The sequence below is a fragment of the Perognathus longimembris genome, chromosome 9 (genome assembly GCF_023159225.1).
Source record: "Perognathus longimembris pacificus isolate PPM17 chromosome 9, ASM2315922v1, whole genome shotgun sequence".
Lineage (NCBI taxonomy): Eukaryota > Metazoa > Chordata > Mammalia > Rodentia > Heteromyidae > Perognathus > Perognathus longimembris.
The window spans coordinates 61,904,024-61,926,320 of record NC_063169.1 but is presented as its reverse complement, the minus strand read 5'-3'; the positions used below and the strand labels follow the sequence as shown (position 1 = coordinate 61,926,320).

Genomic DNA, 22,297 nt, shown 5'->3' with positions numbered 1-22,297 from the left:
ATAGAATTCAGACTGTTTTCAGGCTGAAAAGCAACCTACACTGAAATTTGTTACTTTCTTCGGAAAACGTACCCTACCTTCGCAATGTAAAGTTCACCCACAGAAGAAATCTACTTCTATGCAACTTTCTGTGAGGGCAGAAATTCAATAAGAATGAATCCTCATTTCTTGAATCCCTACTTATATTTCCCTCTAAATAGAGGTGGTATAGTATGTAAGAACCCAGATTTCCATTGTGTCCAACATAGAACCGCAGAGGATGGACATGAAGTATTATGTGGGTAAGCTGGGTGCTGGTGGCTCATGCCTGTAATCCTAACTACTCAGAAGGCTGAGGATTTGGGTTCAAAGCCAGCCTGGGCAGGAAAGTCGGTGAGGCTCTTATCTCCAGAAAACCAGAAGTTGCACTGTGGCTCAAAGTGGTAAAGTGCTAATTTTGAGTAAAAGGAGCTTCGGTACAGGGCCCAGGCCCTGAGTTCAAGCCCCACAAGCCAAAAACAGACAAATAAATAAACAGCATGGCAGGAAGCAAAAGGTAGAAAAAGAGGAACAACTCTACTTGTTCCCCTTTTTCATTTCTCACTCTTTCAAGAAAATTACATGTATGAACTTGAAGCACAAATGGACAAGTACAAAAGATCAAAATACCTAATTTGAGTCAACTAAAATGATGCTAATGTATGCCAATCTCACTCAGTGAACAATGTAATCCTGTCCTCAAATAATACAATATTGCTTCAAATAGCTCACATTTTTCTTAATATTTGACAATTACTCTTTGAACTTGGATACCAGCCTATAACTTCCTGAGAATCACAGAATTTTCCCTGGGGTTAAAAGCCAGCCACCCACATTTGAAACATTTATGTCTGAACCTGCAATTTGTTGGCCACCCACACTAGCTCATTAAAAATGTTGGAACTGAATTTGCTTTGCCAGCTTAATTATCAAAGCCAAGAAATCCATTTCCCACCAACCGAATTAGGGATAGAGTTCTCTTCAATGGAAAGAGAACTTTTCTATACCACTTCATGCACCTGTCCACTTCCACAGAAAAGGGACGGTGGAACGAGTCTTGTGAACACAGAGTCTACCTCAGCCGGGAACCAGGATCACTTTCGACCTAAGCCACGTTTTGGTAAATGAAATGAATCTTTTGCTTCAGTGGCCTATGACAGATCTTCTGCTCCTGAGTTCCATACTTCTTAAATCTTCAAATCTGAGTTTATTTCATTCTAGATCTTTTCAGTATCAAGTCCTCTTCTGAACATTGTCTTTCTTCTCAGGGCAGTAAATGTAGTATATCAGATGAGTATTCATCCTTTAACAAGTACCTGGTGTGCTTCCCTCAAAGGGCTAACCAGTAAATATTTTAGGTTTTTCTAGGCCATGCTACCTCTGTCTCAGTGAACCATCACTACCTTTGGGTTCTGACAGGAATCACAGACTATAGTAAATCAAGGTCATGGCTCTGTGCCAATAAAACTTTATTTACCAAAACAGAAGCAGACCGAGATTTAGCCTGCAGGCTGTAGTTAGCTGACCCCAACTTTAGTATTTCTTGGCTTTGCTAGCTAATGAGAGTTAGCCATTATTGAGCAAAACAAAAACCAAGACAAACAAAAAAAAATCACATTAAGATAGGGTTTGTAAAAGAACAGTCACATGCGATCTGCATCAAAATCTCCTAGCATGCTTGAAGACTATTCATATTTCTGGGCTTCGATCCCACTTTTCTGAATCAGGATTCCCAGGAGTAGGAAGCTATTTACAAGCTTCCCAGTTAACTCTTTAGTAAATGTAAGGTTTGAATGATCATGACTTCAGAGTAAGATAGGAAATAAAATCATAATCTGGTAGAACCTTGATCCCAAAGGACAGGAACTCTCTTATCCCAAGAACTGTTTCTATACCCTAGAGATGAAGATAACATTTAGCTTACTAAAACAACAACAACAAGGAGAAAGCCCTGTTCTATTTCTTCCATAGAAAAGTATTCAAACGAGTATTAAGCTCTCTTACATGTGAATAACTAATGGAACCTTAAAGGCTTAATCCTTTACAGTTCATTCCTCATACATACATGCGTGACTTGACCACAGCACATCCATCTCTTATTCTTTTCTGTTCAGTGCTGGGTGCTCAGAAAACTTTCTACTAAAATCATCATTAGAATGCACACGGGCAGCTTCAGGGCTCTGTTACCACCCATAAAGCATTTGGCGTTGTAAAAATGCCCTTTCAGGAGTCACCGAAGTCCTTTTCTATTGCTTTTATGTCTTTTTTTTTTTTTTTTCAGGTCATGGGAGTTGAACTCTGAGCCTGGGCATCATCCCCAGCTTTTCTGCTCAAGGGTAGTACTCTACGACTTGGGCCACAACTCTACTTCACTGGTGGTTTTCTGGTGGTTAATTGGAGATAGGATAAGTGTCGCAAGGACTTACCCACCCTGGGTGTCTTTGAACAGTGATTCTCAGATTTCAGCCCTCTGAATAGTTAAGATTACAGGCGTGAGCCGATAGCTCTGGACTTTTGTCTTCTTTTGATAACGCACGCTCAACTTGGAGTTTAGTTATTCTTATTCACCCAGCCTGAGCTACAGCCCTCCGGTGGGTGTATGAGTCTCTCTGTCCACCACCCACTTGTCTCTTTGGATATCTTGCACATTTTCCCTGAAAGATCACGTTGCTATGTGCTGTCATTCACTCTTCCCCATCTCCATGGTAACTATTTGGCTGGAATGAAGGGTTGGGATGCTATAGGGAACCATGGGTGTTGCAATGCACTAGTTTCCTTTTCTTGCTATCTCCTGGGAATTTTACCCAGGAGTGTGGAAAATGACACAGGAAGCCATTCCCAGCCAGAGTGAGGGCCCTCTGCAGGACACAGCCCCTCCCCTCCCCTGGCCCACAGAAGAGATGGCTTCAACAGAAGACCTAGCTGTCAGCAGCCAATACATGGGGAATGGCCGCAGAGAGGAAGACAAAGAGAAAGGTGGGCAGCTGCAAACAGCAGAAAGCCAAGCCAACTCAGGACCCAGCCCGCCATTTCTATATTGTCAGTGAGCATCTAATCGACAATAGAATCCCCTCATCCTGTAACTTCAGTTCATCCAGACCGCTACTGAAGTCTGAAGACAAAGCTTTGACCCAGAATAGCAATGTCAAAAAAGATACATCCGATCCAAATTCATTTCCTACCAATCCACACAACCTTGTACCCTCAATCCCTTCCCCTCTTCCTCTGGCTTTCATGTATAGATTAGATGGCATTGATTTTTAAAGTATGTAACCTATATGTGAAAAGTTAAACGAAGGGGCACTCGCCATGTGATAATATGTTCTCCAGTTAATCAATATTGGGGATCTGCCATGCGCCAATCACATTTGTACTGGGGACATAGAAGGAAAGGAGTGCATGGCAGGAATTTGGGTCACGGCCCTCTTGGGGTCACTAGACACCTTTATCCCTTGTCTTTGTTCCTCTAAGCCTTGTCCAAGATTCCTATATGTCTGTATACATAGGTTTTGAGCATGTATATATGTCTATGTGTGTGTGTGTGTGTGTGTGTGTGTATAATATATATATAATTTATTTAAGATTTTAAAGGCACAGAAGGTTCCAGAATAAGCAGTATGCTTTCCACCCCAGGTCTCCATTTCCCTGAAGTAACCACTATTAGTTGAGTACACAGCCTTTCAGACAAATGCTATATTTTTTCTGAGAAAGGAATATGTGCTCTTTCTTTCTGTTCTAGAAATAAAGTAAACACGCTATTTCTACACTCTGGTTTGCGCCTTGCTTTTCACACATCACTTTATATGAATGGCAAGTCTTGGAGCTCATTTTGTATGTGCATATTCTGTTTATAGCTGCATGGTACTCCGTTGTATAGTGCAATTTATTGAACAAACATCTTTGAGGGACCATCATGCAACTTTCGATTTTTTTTTATTAAAAACTATGAACATATACTTACCATTCATACATGCCCATTTTAAATAAATATATATTTTAATTTTGTTTAAATGGGTATATATATGCATATATACACATATACATATATATGCACACACTTTATTATTCACTGGTGGAGTAGCTTAGTTTATAGCTCATACTTGCAAGGCGTTTCCTAGCCCTAAACAGAAGCAACGGGAGCTGACCTGTGGCACCCACCCCTGAAGAGACGTCAAGGAGAACAGCCAGCCATTCGCCTGGTGTGATTTGTATCTGGGCAAATTTCCTTGGAGAAAAGGGAAAGTGAAGAACTCAGGGGAGATTCTGGAAATCTGCAAATACTCATCCCGTTTTGTTCTGCGAGTTCTCCAAACAAGGGTGGCCGACATCACTTTCGCGGAGCCCAGAGCCGATGGGATCTGCCGCAGAGTTAATGCACTCCCAGGACTCAGATCTGCCCTCACACCTTGAGTTAGCGCAGGCATTGGGCAGCGGGAATCAGCAAGGATTATTTTTTTGGTGGGGGGGAAGGATTTTTTTGCTCAAAGGCCCTGTTAGTGTGATTCCCCCCACCCCCTCCAAAAAAAAACACTGTTAGGTGTTCAGAGTTTTCCTTTATCCCTTTTCAGCTCCAAGCTGCTTGCTTACATGCCCTAGGACAAGGTGGAACTGGAGAATTGCCTTTTAAATCAAACACCTTCTATGAGGGATTTGGCAGCTCCTTTAATCCCACCCAAAGTCGAAGGGGCTGAGAGAGGACCACCCATGCACAATGAGGTTTATTTGTGCGGCATAACCCTTCCGGCTTGGCGTAAAGGGCAACCTTTCCCCACAGGCTCTTGATACAGGTGGCTCTGCCCACCCTTGGTGGCCAGGCCTTCATTATAAATGCAAAGCCTGTTACTATAAGGACCAAGGTCCTGTTCGTATTACCCCCATCATTTAACTTGAGGATGACCATGTATCCAGGGCCCACAGCCTGGAAGGTGCCAGAAAGCTTATTAAATTTTGCAACGATGGAAAGTGCGTCGTGTGAATGAACCCAGGTGGATTTCTCAAAAAGCTAAACAAGATTTTTACAGACATGAGAATGAATCGGTTATATTTTATCTCATATAAATGGCAATGGGAGGGTGTGAACTCACAAAACATATGAGTACTCATTTATAAACTATTAAATTAGTTCACAGATCGTAATACAGGCTTTACAAAACTGCCGGACACAGAAAGGTCTCTCAGTGTCTGGCTGTGAGCACATTTCCCTTACGTGGATGGCACAGGACTCCCCAGGCCGCAACGGATGAGGGTTTCTGTTTGCAATGGTCAGAACACTTGACAATTAAAATCTCATCCATTAAAATGGAAATATGTGTGTATACATAATATGTATACTGTATGTATGTATGTATGTATGTATATAATTCTGGTTATGTTAGGATTCAGAAAATTTCACTCTCTTCTTTCTCCTCAAAAATCATGGTCAAGAGAGGTTACTTTTTGGAAACTCAGCAGCAGCTACATGAATTATAAACTGTCCTTCAAGACAGTTTTATGAACATATTTTATGAACATATTTAAAATGTAAGGATCATTATATAGAATATATAATACCGATACATAAACATGCACATTATATGAGAAAACCTTAAGATGAAAAAAAAAGAGCTATTAAATCGTTCACTTCTAAGATGTGGTAATTCTACTTTAGCTGGGTAGGCCAAAAGGAAGTGTTGCCTTCCCATTTACCAAGCAAGGGCCATTTGTGGAAAGATGTTTATAGCAATGGGCAGCCTCCAGGCTCCAAAATGACCCTGTCAATGATCCCTCCCACCGCCTAGCTCTCCCCTCCCACCCTCCCACTGGCCAGCTCAGTCTGTATGGCCAACAGAGTAAGGCAGCGGTGAAGCTAAGTCACTTCCAAAATTGGCTTAAGAGAAAATATGGCTTCAATGCAAGTAGTCTCTCTTTTGCTCTCTCTCATTCTCTTTCTCTCTCCTCCTCTTCCCTCCTTCCCTTCCTACATACTCTGAGAGAAGTCAATGGCATGTCAAAGTAGCCCTATGGAGAGACTCAGGTGACCATAACAGAACCTCCTTGCTGTCTTCTGTGAGCAAAGATGGAAGATATTCTCCAGCCACAGCGATGCTCTCAGACAAGACTATGTAGCTCAAGTTCACAGCTTGTCTGCATCCTCATGAGAGACCTGCTAAGAAGCCAAGCCAGTCCTAGATGCCAGACTCACAGAAGCTGCCTAGAAATGCCGATGTTCATTACTGCAAGGTATTCAATGGGGGTAATTTGTTACAAGGCAATAGATAACCAACATGACACTACCAAGTATACATAACTATAAGTAACAGAGTTTCCCAATTGAGAACCTGCCAAGCTAATTATGGTACCTCATTTGGAGGAATGCCAAAGCAATTATATCTAAAAGTTACAAGCATTTCTGTGTTTTTTTTCTAGAGCTACACACACACACACACACACACACACACACACACACACACACACACAGCATAGCACAAGACAAGCCAATGGTAGTGATGCATACTGGTAATCCCAGGACTCAGAAGGCTGAGACACAAGGATTACAAGTTCAAGGTCAGCCTGTGTGACATGCCAGATACTGTCTCAGGCATACAAACAAGCACTCCTGAAGCACAAATATGTACAGTGTATGCAGTAAAACTCTCTAGAAATATGCATGTATGCATTTTTCTGAAAGATAATTTCTTGGATATCAGAACTTTACAAAAAAGCTAAAATTGTATATAAAACTCTCTCTCTTTATATATATACACATACCATATATAAATACATATGTTAATGTCATGGGCTAAGGCTACAAAGCTAATAGCACTTGACCTAATACCCTGTGTTAAGAGGGAACTGCACAGAAGAGTTACGGAGTGAACTGATTTATTTCTTCCTGAGAAGGAACTCATTTCTTCCAGTGAATAGCTGTGGGGAGATTCTAAAGCACATGTCGGAAGCACCCCTTGCACCAAGACAGAGCGTAAATTTCACTTCCCCTCGTGTGGTGGCTGAAGTAATGACAACAGAAAACCCTGGAAATGAAGATTGTGACTACTGCAGCTGTGTCAGATAAGTCACTCATTCTGGGGAAGCCATCCCTCCTGTAGGAGCTCTGAATAATTAAGATGGGGGACGAGGCACATGTAGGCATCAACTACTAGCCACACATGTGAGCTACCTGGGGGTCTCACTACACCGTCCAATGACTACAGGCCCAATCCAAGCATGTGGCGCACCAGAATTGCCCGGATGAGCCCTCCCCAAATGCCGGAACCACAAAGGCTGGAGTGAAGTAAGATGGTTTTCCATGACTACATTTTAAGAGAATGTGTTAAGCCACAAAGGTAAATAGAATTATGATTGGTTGCAAAATTAACATCAGTTCTCCCCAACTCTAATGACACTGAGAAACAGTTTCTTCCGTCACCTTGTGAGTCTTGTTGGTCTGGACTTGTGGCTGTTTGGGGGCCAATAGAACACAGTGGAAGTAAGGGTGTGTTGCTTTTAAGGTTAGGCCTCAAACAGCCTCCTGCCCTCCTGCTGTCTTCACCCTTGCCACTGCTATGAGAACAAGCTGAGGTCAGGCTAATGAGAATGAAAGGCCATGCTAGAGGTGGGCTAAGTCTTCACCAGCCAGTTAGGGAGGTCCCCATACAGAAGTGAGTCTCCAGCTCAGAAAAACTGCCCAGCTAAACCCACACATCATGAGCAAACAATAGATCTATCTTTTGTGTAGGCCAGGAAGGTTTTGTGGATGGTTTTATTACATGGTATTAATATAACAATAGATAGCTAATATAAGAATCATATAAAAATATCTTTGATAAATGGATACACCTTTTATATCACTTGAAAATGACAGCCTGTAAGTTGCTCGATAACGTTATATTACATGCTTCTGATTTTCTGTTGTGACTCCAGGCAGAGGAATTAGAATACAATGCTCCCAGCTGTAAGAATTATTATTATGTAATTTAACTCAATCTGAAACTCCGACTGACCTAGAGGAGAGGATTCTCATTGAAAAGAAGCAGTTGAACCCCAGAGTTAGGTTCAGGCAATGTATGATGGGAGTAGCAACTTGGTTTTCAAGTTGCTTTCTCTCTCTGGTGGCACGTCCAGTCATGGTGCCTTTTGATTCTATAGAGAGAAGACAGGGTTGAGCCTATTTCTCAAAAGGCCAAGGTCAGAACCTCCCGGGTACTTATTTTGACCCACACATTGCTTACTAGAAGAGCGCCAAGATTCAGGCACAGCCAAATAGCAGGGTTGGTTTTGCCCACACAATTTTCCTAATAATAGCTGTGTGATAATTATGTTTACGGCAACTGTGTACCAAACTACTGGGTGATCTATTTAAGTCATAGAAGCAGAAAGTCTCTATATACAATACTTATTACTCAGAGGAAATGATCAGCTTAAATGCTATTTACATCATTTCAGACAATGTCCACAACTGAAGCCAGGAACACACCATATAATGAAATATCACAAGGACATTTTTCAGGAACCACATTTATGGCCTGTATTCTAATTCTGATCTATGGCAGCTTACCAAAAATTTCCAAAGGCAACTTTAATTCTAAGCAGGCCAAAAATACATTGCAACTCAGTCTGCCCTCTTTCTAACCTTTAAATCCAAAGATGTTCAATCATAACTGTCAATGTTATGGTCAGAGGTCAAGAGTTTTAATGGTCTGGTACTGCAGTTGCTGGGTTTTCTCTTCTAGCTAGTAACTTAAGTGCATCCTAAAATTTGATTCTGGCAACACAGTAAAACAGCTGGGAGCCAGAGATCTGAGGATAGAGGTTCAAAGCCAGCCACGGCAGAAAATCCATGAGACTCTTATCTCCAAATAAGCACCAAAAAGTGAGAAGTGGAGCAGTGGAATGCTGGCTTTGAGCACAAAAGCTCAGGAACAGTACCCAGGCCCTGAGTTCAAGTCCCCAAACCAGTATACACACACACACACACACACACACACACACACACACACACACACACACACACAGAGTGAGAGAAGCAGATGAGATGTGTGCACTTCCTCCTTGTGTTCTAGTAGAGAATACAATCCAAATGATATCAATTTTTCTGACATAGCTACAACCATCCATTGATATACAGTAGCAAAGGTCAGGTGAGGCTGGGTATAGTACATACTAACCTGAATAAAAGATGGTGAAAGAACAATACCACGGGCAGTATGTGTGAGTCTGACACTGAAATACTGGGAAAGATGAAGGGGTGGCTATAGTGCCAGTCTCCATGCAGATACCACTGAGCCCACAACAGATGTCCCTAACTGTTCTCACACATTCCTGATGCTGCAGCGGGCCACAGCCTCTCCTGGCCCGTGGTAACCCTTTGTCTAGGGGCTCTGATCCCAATCAGCCCCAGCCGTCCTTCACCCTGCCCCCGCCCCCTCTCCTGCTGTCCATTGCCTGGGTAAGATTTCAGCCACCAGGACCCCACTCACAGAGCTGACTCCCCGGAAGTGCCTTACTGCTACCTGCAAGTGCTTTACTGCTACCTGAAGTGTCTTACTCCTACCTGGAAGTGTCTTACAACAACCTGGAAGTGCCTTACTGATATCCAGAAGTGTCTTACTGCGCCCTGGAACTGCCTTGCTCCTGCCTGGAAGTGTCTAACTGCCCCCTGGCTGCTTGGTTCATTCCCAGGTAGAACTTTAGTTTCAATGGCCTACCCATAGTCCCACCGCATTGCCATCCGGCCTGACATCTTCCTGGCACCTGGCAGCCATCCAGGGTAACTGCACTACCAAGTCACTCCCACCATAGCAGCCCCATTGCAGCGTAGAAACACCTCCTTTCCTTCTGACTTCTTACCCAATCCAGCCAGTCCAGCCCAGGAAACCATGGCCACAATTCTCAGTGTACCGTGTACTGTCCTGCCCTAGCTTCCCTGGCTTTGTTCATTTTGCTGCTCCAGTGTCTGGCTCCTTAGGCTCAACTAGCTTCCTGACCTTCCAGAGAGAAAAGAGAAAGGAACTGGTACTCATTGTACAACTAGAGCCCATTCCCCTATCTGAGTTACTAAGTCCTTCCTAACCCCCACCAAAGAAACAAAGGCTCAGCTAACTCATGAATGACCACGTGATTGGGTAAACCGAGAACTGAGATTAAATCCACCAATCGCAGGCCTCCTGTGATTCCCTCCCATCCCTTATGGCTCACATGAAGGTCTGGATAGGTAAGGCTAGCAAGGGCACTGTCCTTATACCACACAGGCCAGCAGTGTGGCAGGGACTTAATCAGAAGTGTCCTTCTGCTCATCACCAGAATATGGTTCATGAGTGCACTTAAATGCAGCCACTCCAGGCAGATGCCAAGGCACTGGCCAGATGCAGAGAAGCAGAATTCTCCAGGCTTCCACAGAGAAACTCTCTCTCATTTAGGAGCTCTTTTCATTGCTTCTCTCCTTTCCACCTTAGAAAAGTTAACCCTGAGTTACTTTCAACACATAGTAATTAACAGGAAACAAAAAGGATAGGGTAAGTTTTACTTTTCAGTTCAAGACTAAGCCTGGATAGCAGTAACTTTTACTATAGCCATGGGGAAAATACCCAAGAGTAGTCTGATTCAGTACAAGTGTACAGCAACAAAATAGTTAACCAATTTCAGGATTTCTTTGCAAAATGAACTTGGAAGGAATTTGGTTCCAATTATAAACAGTAAGGCAGCATTGTTTCCAAGCTGGGCAACAATTATATTGTAAACACAGACAAGAGGGAGAACTTGTCCCTTTGATTTCTCAATGTGTCTACTTAGATCAGCAAGGAAACCGTTCCTCTTGATTCTGGTAAGCCTGAAGTGTCATCTCTACTCCCACCCTCCCCCTCCCCCTGCCTCCTGAATAAGAAAATCAGGTACAGGCAGAAGATGAACTTAAGCACCCAGTAAAGACTTGCGTAAAGTCTCCCTTCACTAGGTCCACACAGCTTCCATACAGAGATGAAAGTAAAAATCATTCATTCTCAAGTCCAATCGTATTCCGGCCTCCCATATAATGTGGCATTCACCTCAGTGGCAACAGAGTAGAGTAAATCTAAAATGTATGATTTGGAGGAAAATAGAGTTTAAGAAGCTGGGCGCTAGTGGCTCACACCTGTAACCCTAGCTACTCAAGAGGCTGAGATCCATGGATTGTGGACTGAAGCCAGCCCAGGCAGGAAAGTCCATGAGACACTTATCCCTAGAAAATTGGAAGCGGCACTTCAGCTCAATGTGATAGAGAGCTAGCTTTGAGTAAAAAAGCTCAGGGACAGCACCCTGAGTTCAAGCCCCATGACAAAAAAAAAAAAAAAATTTTTAAGAAAATGAAGTTGTAAAGCTGGTGTTCTGCAGCGTGTTGGAGAAGTCTAAGACTTTTAAAATGTGATGAGTTTTTAGAAATCCAAACAGGTCCTTTCCTCTTCAAGGAAACTTATTCTAGAAATTCTCACCAGTCTGAAGCATTTTCACTTATAATGGAATGACTTTCAGGACACTGGGTTTTTAATAGAGATTCTTTTCTCTGCTTGTCATGCCTTCTCTACATGTCTTTTTGGAAGAGAAACAAACCAAATGAAGAGCAAAAGTTTCCCACTAATTTTTCTAGTATCTCAGACTTTTCCAGTTGACTTTGCAGAGCTGATATGAAATCAAATCTGTAGGAAGATCATTCACATCCCATCCTTTTTCTAATTAACATGATTCATGGTGATCTACCCAACATAACAAACAAGGCAACATTTCTTCTTCAGAATCTCTTAAAGACATTTGTAGAAGCAACCAAACTAGATAGTCACTCTGGGATAATGAACAATAGCCCTCAAAAATAAAATGGAAAATCAACAAGATTTTCTGGGGAGAACAATCTGAAGTCCTGAACTAGCCAAAATAGTCTGTTATGCACATGGCCAGGCTAACTCCATAACTGTGGCCATGTGGAATTCAATTACACAAACCACACATAGAAAGGGACAGCACTCTGGAAAAATGCTACATACAAACATTAGAATTTCATCTACTTGCAAGCATATTTTCATTTTATGAATCCGATAGATATGATTAGGCAGGGAAGTAGATGATAGATGGATAATTCAGCATGCTGAATTAAGGACAAATGAATAAAAATTTCATATATTTCCTATTAAATATTATTTTACACATTGTTTCATAACTGTCTTATAAAAGACAATGTGTTCAACAGTCACCAGAAAAAAAAAGAAGTGAAAAAGTTCTGTGATTTTCAGCAGGAGAGCACATGTTTCTCTAGTTGCTCACCTAATGAGATATCTCCCCTGAGATCTAGACAAGTGGGAATCAAATAATAAATAGGACTTTCTCGTTACAGATACTGTATGTGCAAAGGCCCTATGGCAAGACAGAGCAGGGAAAATTCAAGGTCAGCGTGACTACAGACAGGACACACAAGGTGGGAGTAATGTAGAAACAAGAGGGTCAGGTAGGACCTCATCCACCATGTTGGAATTCCAGGGGTCAGAGGAAGCTACTGAGGGTTGAGAGGAGGATGGGGAGGTAGGAAATCTGAGAGCCTGGATCAGATTTATATTTTGCATACATGTACTCTGACTCCACAGTGGAGACTTTCTGGCCTGAAAGCTGAGTGGATACCCTACTTAGGAAGCTACTTTGGTGGCCTAAGGGAGAGAATATCAATATCATGGCTTTTCTTATGCTGTCAGCAGCCAAGCTGGACACAGGTAATAGCACTGGAGAGAGATTTAAGAAGTAAAGCCAATGGGACTGCTGACCGGCTGCATAGACACGTTGTGTTAGATGTGATGCCCACACAGGAGTCTGGACTCTGGCTAGTCTAGCAAGGGAGAGCCAGTTTTAAGGGCATCACAGGAATGGATCAGTAGCACAAACCTAGAGCCTGCACTCAGCTGCAGACTCAGTTTCTCCCCTCTCCAAGGCCAGTGGAAAAGGATAGCAGAAAAATAAGGATAGGATGGAGGGTATTTTTTTTTTCTGATGGACAAATCTTCAAAGTCTGGAGCACAAAATCATGTCATCCACAAAGCCAGCACTTTCAGTGATTGTGGATGGTGCTACCCCCTACCCCCAGACTTCTAAACCCATAACTGCAGCCCCCCACAGCTGAACTTACAGTCTTGGACAATCATGGCAATGCCACTATAATGACAAAATTTGCACACCATCCTCTTTATGGATCACACAAATAATGAGCAGGCACGGAGAGTCTCATAGTAGGCAGCAGAGCTAGCATGATTAATTTCTATGCAGCAATTACCTTTGAATGCATGAAGGAAATGAAACCAGGAGGTGCTGAAGAAAGCCATCTGGCAAGGGTCAGAAACCATGTCAGTGTGAGCTACTGTTCTGCTGGAATCTCTAAGATCCCTTTCATGGCTTCAGCTCTACAATTATTCTTGCTTCTTCGGATCAAAGGATGTGTTCACTCTTGACAATACCTTGGTTTCTAAATTGTGTGTGTGTGTGTGTGTGTGTGTGTGTGTTTCTCAAGCATAAAACCTGGGAGAGCAGTAGTATACACCTATAATCCCAGTTTTGGGGAGGCTGAAGCAGGAAGTTCCCATGTTCCAAGCCAACTACATAACAAGACCTTGTCTCAAAAAAAATTTTTTTTAAAGCCTGGGAAAACATATCAGCATTTCTTCCCAGCCTAGGCCTCAGTACTTAGCACTAAGTACTGAGTGTGGCTAAGTTTATAGCCAAGAGAATGCCTATAGAACTCTCTATAATTCAGATGAGACACACAGTGAGATGTCAAGGTGTATCTTAAAGTTCTGAGTTCTAAAGTTCCATAATCTTTGCTACCCATACTTTTATGTCTACCAAAGACAATTTCCATTGAACTTCAAATAAACTTGCATGTTGCTAAAGGTAAAAAGAAGAGATATGGAAGAGTTAAGATAACTTCAAAAATGTGACAGGTGATTATTCTCGCTTTGCTGGCTTGTGAAATTCTATCTACCTGCTTAAAGTCGTTTATGCTTGGAAGCACGGGGACGGTGAGGGACAAAGGCGCAATGTCGATGCCTGTGGTTGGGTTCCTGAGCAAGGCTGAGCTGGTAAATGTGTGCCTGTCCAGTGGAGGGCGGCCATTTCCTCACCAGCCCTCGGTCCCTGGAACTGGAGACCTGGGCCAGACATCACCAGTATGACCACCAGGCTAGTTTTTGCAAGGCAAATTTAATTTCTTGTAAAACCTTCCAGTATACAAAGCACCCTGTGAGAAGCCGAGAAAGCAGAAACTAAAGAGAAGTAAAACCACTGTACAAAGCCACAAAAGCAATTAGCAGAAGGGCTACTTTAACCCAAATCTTCAAACTTCAACTTCCATTTCTTCAATTTAACCATCTGGAAACTTTCCCAAAATGCAAAATATTCTGAATTGCTGGATAAAATATAGTTGGATTGCACAATCATGGTTAAGCTCAGATAGAGGACAGGATATGCCTAGAAACCAAAAAGAACGATGATACTGACTGGTAATTAGGTGATGATGCCCAGAAAGTCCAGAAGGACGAGTGTAGGAAACCCAGGAATTTGGATTTGCTGGCCAAATATGGATGGAGGTTTACTATTAGACCTCAAAGAAGAGTGGAAGGAGAACTGACTACCCCATCCATCATGTGCTGCTGTAACAGAATACCACAGGCTGAGTGACATGTAGACAAGGGAAGTTTATTTGAAGGACAGCTCATGAAGCTGGAAAGCCTGAAATTGAGGGACCACAGCTAGTGAAGCTGCATTATCCCATGCTGGGAGGCGGAAGGGCAAGGATGCAGGAGAAAGAGCAAGAGATAGAGCTTGCAGCCTCAGGCCCTACTGGAAATGGCATTCACAGGACTATGGAAAACTCATGGCCCCCACTCCTCCCATTAGACGTTCCCCGCCCCCCAACCCCATCACTGCTGTACAGTGGATTATATTTCTAACACTGCTGCTTTTTTTTCTTTGAAGAACACATGGGAAGTATGGTATGTCACAAGGCTACTACAAACCTTGAACCAGAATCCTTATCTCTGCATGTGCTCTGGGAGAGAACGGCGAGAGAGAGAGAGAGAGAGAGAGAGAGAGAGAGAGAGAGAGAGAGAACACCTCTCAGAGAATTTCATCATTGGAATCTCACTTCCATCTGGGTTTCCAAGTAAAATCTCCACTACCACTGAGTCTCAGCACTCCTGCGATAAGGGATTCACATATGGCGTCTCTGATCAAAGACATCTGGAGTGGAACTCGGAGGCAACTACAAACCTCTCTGCAGAGAAGTCCCCTTTACCAGACCCTAAGGAATCCCGTGGACACAGTCTACTGAAGAGAAGCCCACAAATCAAAACTACAAAATCCCCAAGTGGGAGAAGAGCCTACCATGACTGCACCACAGACACAACACACAGCAAAGCCAGAACCTCACGCTGTCAGTGTCAAGTGTGCCTTCTACTGTTTACCTTCAGGAGACTTAGCAGCTAAGGCAGCTTGATACTGGCGGGCTCCTGCCTTCATGGACATACACATGGACCCTACTGTATTACATTAAACAGTCAAAAATTAAATTTCTCTTAGAGAAAACTTCTAATCCCTAAAAACACAAGGGTTACCAATCTCTCTCTTACATAATTTAAACGTGGACCTAGTCAGAGGCCAGTAAGCGCAGTAGTTTTCTTCTCAAATTCCCTTAAGGTTTTAGGCATCCATGAGGATTCCTTTAGAGCCACGTGTCTCCCTCAGTGTTCCAAAAGAAAAAAAAAATCTGATCTAAAAATGTTATGCAATCATTGGCTGTAATCAGAAAGAGGGTGGGTGAGGAGGCTGCATTCTTTGCCAACCAAAACAGTCACTAGACTAGAAAAGCCCAACTCCTTCGTACTTGGCAGTCTCTCTCTAAGTGTGGATCACAAATAACATAGATATCCCTTGCAGAAATCCAAAATGGCCTGGTGTAAACAAACATAGGTATCCTGCAGAACATTAATGCAAGCCACGCACGACAACTCAAAGCCCACCACCCTGAGGAAAGACAACTTCCAATTCAGAGTCAAAGCCAGACCCATAAAGGAGAGGAAAGATCATTGATCATTGACTGATCTCCATGCTTTTAACTCAGGACGAAGGTGGGGAGGAAGAAATTGGAGGTTGGAGTTAGAGGGCCTGGCTCAGGCAAGGTATTCCAGGTAGCTATCTCACAGACTTCTCACAGAGTCCACATGAGGCTGACTTCTAAACCTCATCCAGATGAGAAAACCCAGGAAGAGCCTCAGTGGTTCAGAGCTGCCCGGTGGCAGAGCTCGTGAATAACTTCCCGTCACCAAAGGTCAGGGGTTTCATGAGACTCGCCGGTTCATGAAATCTGCACTGCGTCCAAGGGTCATGGAAGCTAGCAAAGAAAAGGATCTTCCTCTTTGGATCTTCAGGAAAAAGAAAACTCATATTTTCTGAGGTTCTGACTCTTCTGTTTGTTTTGCTTTATTTTGTGCCAGTCCTGGGGCTTGAACTCAGGGCCTGGCCACTGTCTTTGAGCTTCTTTGCTCAAAGCTGAAGCTCTGCCACTTGAGCCACAGCTCCACTTCCAGCTCTTTTGATGCTTAATTGAAGAGCCTCATGGAATTTCCTGCCAGGGCTGGCTTTGCACTGTGATCCTCAGATCCCAGACCCCTGAGTAGTTAGGACTATGGGTGTGAACCACTGGTGCTAAGGGCTCATTTCTCATGTCAATGATGTTTTATGTTGGCAACTCGCAGAAAGTCAGAAAGAGAGAGAGAAAGGCTCTGCTGCCTACTACCAATTCTACTTCACATCCAGGCCAAAGTGAGATCCAAAGTATTTTGCAACAACTATTCCCATCCACCAAAAGAAGGCCATCGCTGTGCCACATAGACAAAATAAAGGACTGAGTATGGGCTTTCTGAGTTTTGAGGTGCTTTCTGATAGGAGGAAGAAAGAGAGGGGTGGGGACTAGAAAGATCAATGGAAGGAAGAGGGGAGGCATGGCCAAAGGATGAAGGAAGGGAGGATGGAGGGAGGAAAGAAAAAGAGAAAAGTTATGGAGAAAGGCTAAGTAGACAGAGAGGGAGGAAAGGAGCAAGAAAAGGTGAATGGAGAAAGAAGAGCAAGCAGGGAGAAATGAGGGAGAAGGTAACAAACAGTACAAGAAATGTACCCAATGCCTAACGTATGAAACTGTAACCTCTCTGTACATCACTTTGACAATAAATAAGAAACAGAAAGAAAGAAGAACAAGAGGAATGAGGGCGACTTGGAGAGAAGATGAAAGAAGAGACAAATCTTTGCTGGAATGGTCTTGCTTTCCCTGAAAAAGAACCACCAATGGGAGTGGGCTTTTGTCACCAACTTCCCCCACCTCACCAGTTCTTCAGGTTGGCATCTGTGCCCTGACCACGTTGGGTCAACTGTTGTGCCACATGGGTAGCACAGATCAAAGGAGACGATGCTCCAACTGTCGTGGAGCTGAAAGTCCGTGGGAGAAAGGAGCCTGCATGCAAACAACTCCACGCAAGGCGAGAGGGGACCGTGTACCAGGGGCAGTGTGGATTAAGAATTGCAGCCGGAGCTGAGCACCGGTGGCTCTCACCTGTAATCCTAGAGACTCAGGAGGCTGAGATCTGAGGATCATGGTTCAAAGCCAGCCTGGGCAGGAAAGTCTGTGAGACTCTTATCTCTAATTAAGCGCCAAAATACCAAACGTGGCTCAAATGATAAAGCACCAGCCTGGTGCAAAAAAAAAAAAAAAAAAAAAAAAAAGCTCAGGGACAGCAGCTGGGCTGGGCTGCAAGAGGGAGCTCCCAACTGGAGGTGAAAGAAGGCAGGATGACGATGAAACAAACTTCACACAAGGGATCCGAATGCAGTGGCCCAAATAGCACCGGTCCCCATTTCCCAGGGGGTGCCAAAGGGCTCCCCTCCATTCCCACCAGAGAACTCCTAGCCCATGGCTTTGCTGAGTTCTATGACCTAATCATGACCTAAACAAGAGGTCAAGGATGAGGGAGATCTGCCTCCTCCCTGTACCAGTTTGAACTTAGGGACTCAGGCTTGCTAGGCAGGTACCCTACCACTTAAGCCATACATCGTCTTGGACTGAGATCCTCCTGTCTCCACCTCCTGCACAGCTGGGATTACAGCAAGCACCACTGTGCCTGACCTATAGATGCACTTGCTGTCATACATCCTGTTGCCCTGTGTGCTGAGTACCCATTCACATCAGGGTCCTGAGTTCAGAGCAAGAGAGAAGAGCCCAGCCACAGGGGTTTCCAAGGAATACGTGTGTGTGGTTAAAAGCAGAGCTTGGGTTTCCTTGCAGAATTTCCCTGAGAGGGTGCCATCTTCCCTCCCCAGCCCTTCAGCTAGGATTCAATCAACAGAGAATCACTGAGAAGTGATCCTTCTTTGCTCTTTCCAAACCTGCCTCCCCTCTCGGGTTGCGAATAGGCACAATGAAGAGCAGGGCAAGGCCCCACATGCATTCCCATCTTAATCCTCCTCCTGCCGAGGGTGATTCTAAACCACCTCCCAGTGACTCGGGTCAGCAAGGCTGCACAGAGCACTTATTTCCCTCTCCCGAGAACTATCCTTGCCATTAACCACTGCGACAGCCTATCTTGTTGCTAAGCAATTAAGTCACAGCTACCTAAGGTCCACAGCAGATTCATGGAACCATAGATATTTTCCCAATGATAGCACATGCCAGTATAGTTTTTTAAAAAACAACAACAACATTCTGTTTTGGTTCTAAGCAAACTACCTCAGCAAGGAAAGCAAACCTCATGGCTGTAGACCAGTGTAGCTGGCCCACAGTGACTCGGCAGAATGAGTGAATCAATATGATTACATTCACATTTATCGCAGCTGACACAAGCCATCCAAATCAAGCCCAGGGCACGGTTTTATAGCTCTGTTGGAATGCAAAATTCAGAATCTCAGCGAAGATGGAATATTTTCGAGCAGCACAAACCACAAGCTTCCGAACTGCACCCTGTTCCTCAATCTCAACCTGAAGGAGTTATTATTCTGCCTAAGGGTATGTTTGGTTTTGTTTTTATGTTTGTCAGAAGTAGCTGGGTAAAATATTGCAGGCCTTGAGAAGATTTTTTCCCCCCATGTATGGCAGAGTAAAAGAAAACAAAAATCATTTTTTGAAGACCTAGTACAAAGTTTTTGAGCCCCGCCCAAAACCGACTCTTAAGAAAACATGTTCACACTAAATCCAAGAACACAACAAGGAGAAGCTTTGTGTCGTAAATCAGAAGTGCATCGGAGCATGCGCGGTTCGTGGACCGGTGCAAAGCTGCAAGGCCACCTTCGCCCGCGGGAAGGGTCTCTGGCTGTCTGTGACAGGCCAGGGGAGCCTGAGAATGGAGCCTGTATTCAACTGGACATGGACACCAGGGTGTAGGCGGCCTCCGGTCCTTTCCCTCCTCCCAGAACCACCCCTCCCCTGCCCACCCTCCCCACCCTTCCCTACCCCTTATTCCACCTTGTCAAGTTTGCAAATTGTGTTTTTATTTCAAAGAAAGGCTACAAATCATATCCTAGAAAGTGAACATTTGACCAGACACACAAGTCCAGAAACGTTTTGGTAAAATTGGTAAGGCTTTTTGCATCAACAACCAGTAGCCTTTAGTAACTGAACACAGCGTGAGTCACGTCTGGTGGAGGGTGACTGCCGGCCTTTCCTTAGGGGGTGGAAAAGACAACACAGACTTCCAAGGAATCTCAGCCCTGGGTTCCTCAACAGTGAACGCTCAGACAGAAATGCATTTTAAGAAGACAGGAGACATGCACAGGAAAGGGGAGAACTTACCAGAAACAACTTCCACACTTCGTTTATTGCTCATGTATTTACAGGCCTCAAATGAAAGATCTTCTCCATAAAGCCTCTGTGTGTTCATCTGATGCCCGAGAGCTCCACACAGGCAGCGGAGGGCCGATATCTGAGCTCTAGGTCTAAGCAAGCAATCTCTGAATGGAAGCTCCTGCTAGTAGGCTTGCTGCCTTCCGGCATGGCACAATTATTTCTACTTCTAAACGCTAGAGACACAGACACCCACACCCCTCCCCCAAAAAACACCTCATCTTGGCCTGACACGGGGGTAGACGTCTGTCATTACAACTACTACAGAGGCTGAGATCAGGAGGATTGTGGTCCCAGGCCAACCCACAAGTAAAAAGTTCACAAGACTCCATCTGACGGGGCATGGTGGTTTACAGCTGTGATCCTAGCTACAGCAGAAAGCATAAATAGGAGTATTACTGTTCGGGCCAGACCAGGGCAAAAAGAAGTTTAACCCTATCTCAGAAAAGAACCAGAGCAAAAAAAGGGGTAGAAATATATAGCTCCAGTAGCAAGAGTGTTTGCAGTTCAAACCACACTACTGCCGAAATAAATAGTACAGAGGTTCGAGGCATGGATGGGTAGAAGCACTCTGGAAACCTGAACCAGGTCCCGAACCAGCATCCCTTTCCTTCCCTAGGCTGTGCTCAACGTGGGGTCATTAGCCAAAACGGTGCTCCAGCACACGATGCAGAGCAATGCTGGACAGCAAAGCAGCTCTGAGGCAGGAATGGAGAGGGCCTGGCTCTCGGAGGCTCGAGACTGAATGAACCAAAGCCGACATGCCAGAGGGATGACTCACAAACAATGGTGCGCAGACTCAGTTGTGAACCCCAAGGAGCATAACTGTGTGAGTCCAATGACAGAATTCCCATGCAGTCAGCAACCTCTGCAGCTCCAGAGGGTGGCTGAGGGATGAGAAGGCTCCAGAAAGAGCTCCTGGGGCTCTGGTATATCCTGCTTGAGTTGGCGACTGGCTGTGTAGGCATGTTCACATGATAACCTGGCCCATGATTTGAGGATGCCATCGTATGAACAAACCACATGTGTTATCTTTACTTTTTGTAACCTTTGCTGTTCTCTTGGTCACTAAGTACCTCCTAGTTAGTTGACACAGAATATATAGAAAATACAAATAAAAATTGAGGCCCCCCCCGCCCCCCGCAAATAGCCAGTTCTGCAAGGAGCTGTCCTCATAGTCTCATTTCCACTTAATGTCAGAAATAATTCAATGTCATTGAATAGTCTGCCAGATCTTTTGTCCATTTCTGTATTACACAACATGCATACACAGGGAATTATTTAACTTAAACTTGCTTTGCCAGACAGTTATTGGCAATTAATCACTATTATAATCAACATGGTTAAGAAACACAGCCATCTTTAGATCTTTTACCACACTGAATGAATATTTCCTTAAGATACATTCCTTACAGAATGTACAGGCAAAGGGTATATAAGAAAATACCTCTAGGAAAGAGTGTTGCTAATGTACATTCCTAAAGAATGTGCTTATGACTTCCCATTGATAGGAGGTTAGTTTTTGAAGAGTCCATACAGCGAAACATAGTTTGGGTAAAGTTATATCCATCACTGGGCTTTTTCCCTTCATGTGTTTTTAAAATGGATCTCAGAAAATGGTCCACAAAGTTCAACTATGAAATTTCCAATAAAATTGAAAGGCTCTGCTCTGGGGCACACAAGTCTTAGCCTGAAGCAGGAGCTCAGGCAGCTCTGGACAGTGTCCTTTGAGTCACACAAGGTGACAGCAAAAAGGGACATGAAGGAAGCAGAGTGCAGACATCGGGTCCTCACACGTCCTTTCTGATGGCCTTGGCAAAGTCACCCCGATCCTTCACTCAGATGCGGTGGAGTCTGCAAATGTCATCAGGCCCAGGGGACTTGTGGGTTTCATTGAGCTCCGAGCTGGGGCTTAGCATTCCTTCACGCGATACCCTGTCAGGCTGGGATCGTCTGTCATAGACAAAGTGACAGTGAACTTGCTTTTTTCAGGTTATGAAACTCCTACAACCCAAATATATTTTGGGTTGCCTAGTTCCAAGGAATAATGTTTGAAAAAGCATGCCAGTGGAAAACTGACCATCCCTTAGTTCCTCATCAACATCAGTCCCAATATCCTGAAACTCTGTACGGCTTGCAAGAAAGTAGAGCGACAGCCACCTTCCCTCCTGCTACCTGCTGACTTGGCAGGCTCTTGTCACTTTTCTCGGGCACCTTGACTTCCGCCTTTGAGGAGTCTGTGAGCTATTTCCTCTGTGCTGATGTTTAACAGCATCAAAGGGGTTTCGATTTTCCGTTTGAGAATGAGGTTTCCTTCAAATGTCCTAGAGTAAGTCTAGCTCAGCTACAGCAGCCTAGGACACATGATTAAACGGTCAGTGCCTGCTTTTTTTTTTTTTAATACCCATACCGAGT

The 22,297-nt window shown here is 44.0% G+C and overlaps 1 protein-coding gene and 1 long non-coding RNA gene across 2 annotated transcripts in view; one reads left to right on the top strand and one right to left on the bottom strand.

Annotated features, from left to right (window-relative positions):
• Nucleotides 1–22,297, bottom strand: part of Ust (uronyl 2-sulfotransferase) — a 241,705-nt gene that overhangs the window by 186,052 nt on the left and 33,356 nt on the right. The window lies entirely within an intron of this gene.
• LOC125357390 lies at nucleotides 1,790–20,377 on the top strand. Its single transcript, XR_007212142.1, has 3 exons — nucleotides 1,790–1,800; nucleotides 6,312–6,318; nucleotides 19,652–20,377. It is a non-coding gene; the product is annotated as an uncharacterized LOC125357390 (long non-coding RNA).